Below are 3,809 nucleotides of genomic sequence, written 5' to 3'. Positions count from 1 at the left end.
CCTCATTCGGCATGTTGTTAACTTAAACATCAATTGCTCTCACTTAAGTTGCAGCTTTTCTCCACGGTGCTGCAAGGCAGCTTGTTAGAGGACTGCGAAAACAAGGCAGTGTGTACACAGTTGTTGCCTTGAGTAATGAAAGGCAGAGATGTGTATTAAATATCTATTAACTACCTCGCACTGATTTGTAGGAGAACTAGCTCATCGGGAACAGCGGTCATTGATGAGTGAAGGTTGTTTGAATCAGGTGGGTTTTTAAAGGCAAAAGAGAAACTCTCTTTACTGCCGGTGTAAACTACAGCGGACGTGTCTTTAAAATATTCATGAGCCTGCCGAGGTTTGAATTCGACATGTTAAAGTGCACCGAGTGTGCACACAGCCTTGTTGGAATAAGACAAAGCCTCGAGAGATCGTCGTGATGCAAACTTTTGAGACATGACTGCCTCGGGAACATCGAGGAGAAGCTGCCAAGATTGCAGATAAAGTAACTGAAGAGTACACATCTGATGTAGTTCAAGACACTTCGACTTTGCCCTCCACCGACGTCACAAAGAACATCTCCCGAGGATCCCGAGGCGTTCCAAGGCCAGCCGGGAGATATAATCCCTCCAGCGTGTCCTCGGTCTTCCCCGGGGCCTCCTACCAGTTGGACGTGCCCGGAAAACCTCTAATGGGAGGCGTCCAGGAGGCATCCTGACTAGATGCCCGAACCACCTCAGCTGACTCCTTTCGACACGAAGGAGCAGCGACTCGACTCCAAGCTCCCCCCTGATGTCCGAGCTCCTTACCCTATCTCTAAGGCTGAGCCCGGCCACCCTACGGAGGAAGCTCATTTCGGCCGCTTGTATCCGAGATCTCGTTCTTTCGGTCACGACCCAGAGTTCGTGACCATAGGTGAGGGTTGGAACGTAGACCGACCAGTAAATGGAGAGCTTTGCCTTCCGGCTCAGCTCCCTCTTCACTAAGACGGACCGGTACAGCGCCTGTTTTACTGCTGCAGCCGCACCGATCCGCCTGTCGATCTCCCGCTCCACCTTACCCTCACTCGTGAACAAGACCCCGAGATACTTGAACTCCTTCGCTTGGGGTAGGCAGTTTGCCCCCACCTGGAGGGAGCAATCCGCCGGTTTCCTGCAGAGCACGTCGTGAAAATTGTTTTATCATTTGCTATTTGATACCGTTTGTGGTCCATAGCCATTAACTGAAGTTTATACAAGGGGAGTATCAAAAGAAGCACTTCTAAAAAAAAGTGGAGAAGAGTGTTTTTTTAAGACAATCCATTGTCCACTGATTAAAATGTCACACCTACTGACAACTCATATACCTTGGTTAAATTTAATTGGTGCAAAAACCTGCAGCATTTCTCACTTTCGCTGTGGACTCTTTAGCCACAGCAGGAGATTTCTGGAAGACTCATCTCCAAACCCTTCAGTGAAGGGCAATTATCTGTATAGCTATACAACTTTGAGCCAGTGTCATGATAATACGGCGTCTCAACGTCCGTGAAGAAGAACTCATTCTCAAAGGACTAGACATGAGACGCGCTTTTCAAAGACACAGCAAAACAGACCGCATGAGAAATTCCCAGCGGGAAGACTGCGTGGGAACAGTTTGGATTGCATCATGGGATGGATACGTTTTGAATAATCAACTATTGTACTCACAATCCCAAACGATTTCTTTGATTACAATTGTATATTGCTACTTGGCCTATCTTCAAATATTGAATAAAACGATGCATTTGCGCATACAAATCGTTCACACCTCACATTGGCAGAAAAAACAAGAGGTGTTTTTTTTATATTTAGGGGTATAATTAGCAAAACAAATAAAAAAAATCTTTAAAGCAAAGCATTATCTGAGGCTTAGTCTGTGTCAACTGATCCACAGTTCGGCTCTCCTCTCAGCTGGCAGAGAAGTTGTTATTCTGCACCAAACAATCCCGCTGTTGATTTGTCAAGGACAGGTGTCGATGTGAGAGTCGCCTGTTCACACTTAACACTTATATGGCTTCAAGAAAGGTGTTCACGAGTGCTGAGATGAGTAATTGTCACGAGTGTGGATGTACAGGAGCACGAGAACGTGGTTGATTTGTGTGCTCCAAGTTAAATTAACACAGAATTTCTAGGGAAATTGTCTGTAATGACTCTGCACACAATGCTAAATGTATATTTAGATGTATATTTATTTAAATATAAAGGGCAAAGTCCAAAGGTGTACAGCTGTAAAATCTTAAAAAGAATCAAGGTCTGAACACCATACAGATTCCCCCATGACACATGCAACACACATCACGTCATTGTTTTTTCCTGCTCCAGATTGAATTGAATGTATTTTGTAATGGGTTGGCTTTTTTTGTTCAATGTTTTTTGAACAAAAAAAATCTATGTTTTTTTGTGTGCAATTTACTTCGTTGTTTGTTTTCTTTGGTGTGAGCTCCTCCAGCTTTCTAATCTCACTTGAAATATTTCCAATTGTGGCTTCTTTCCGTGATTCATCATTGTACTTGCATTTTGCAACTAAATCAAATGAGAGAAACTAGCAAAATATCTCTTGATTAGACACATTTCCTCACGACACAAAAGAGCCTTGAATGTGTTTTTGACAGACAATCTATTGAAGACGACGTGAGAATCATGAAATGCTATTTCTATGAGCATTCTCTAATTTACAAATGCAAAAATGTGCTATTGTGAATAGAAATGTCTCTTATCACAAAACTCTGCTCCGTAATTGTAAAATTGGTTTTGCTACACGTCTCTGAATTAACAGTCTCATATCCAGAATGCGGTTGTTTTGTTCGGGTCCTTTTCATGGCTCTCGAAATGCAATGTCCCCATCACCAGCGGCCTGCTCCATCATTGCCCTTTTAACGAGGTGATATCCAGACACATGGGAGCAGATGTTGCAAAGGAAACACATTTTGATGTGATTGTGATCGATGCTCACCTCCTACCATATACACTGCATAATTTGGCGGATGGCATCAGGATAACAACCTGCATTATGTGGAGACAGCTGTCGCCATGGCGCCCGGGCAGCCATTGCATTGGCTCCTGCCTCCTTTTTAGGCGGAGGCGGGTAAGCCAATTAGAGTGATTTACAACTTGCTGGTGTCGTCACCACCTTGAAACCGTTGTGTCTCGGTCCAGCTAAAGAAGAACGCATGGCCACCTCTGTGGCAATAAGGATGACATACTGACGAGTGTGTTTTATGAGGGAAATGTAATTTAATTCTGCCCCAGACGGGGGATCGTTTGGTTCTTTAAGTAAAGTTAACAGATTGTTTCGGGCATATAAGGATTGTGTTGCTCTCTGTGTGGTTGTTGATATCATTGTTGAATGTTATCTTGTTATATTTAAACACAAACCTGTCTGAGGATATCTATCCTTCAAATGCAATCTTATCCGCAGTGTTTTGTGATCATGTCAGAGAGTGTTATCATATCTGTGAACTTATCTTTTGGTAACGAATATCCACAGAAAAACATCCGTGCGCCATATTTTACCGATGTACAATTATAATTTCACCGTTTCATGTTTCAAGTCACAGTTGTATATTGTCTATGAGTAATGCACAATGCATTATATATTTACATGTACATCTTTTTATTGGCATAATAATTGGCGTTGCCTGAGTGCTGCAAACATGTGTTACTCGTGTGTCATTAGCATTTGACCACACATTCCTTTGTCAATTCCTTCCACATAAACATGCATTACAATTGAGGATAGTGCTGTCTGATTTGAAACGTGAAAACCTGAACGATGTAGATGAGCAGCGGCAGTGGGTATGATGGCTTTTGCGG

The sequence above is a fragment of the Cyclopterus lumpus genome, chromosome 18 (genome assembly GCF_009769545.1).
Source record: "Cyclopterus lumpus isolate fCycLum1 chromosome 18, fCycLum1.pri, whole genome shotgun sequence".
NCBI classification, from domain to species: Eukaryota; Metazoa; Chordata; class Actinopteri; order Perciformes; family Cyclopteridae; genus Cyclopterus; species Cyclopterus lumpus.
Note: the sequence above shows the minus strand (reverse complement) of the source record.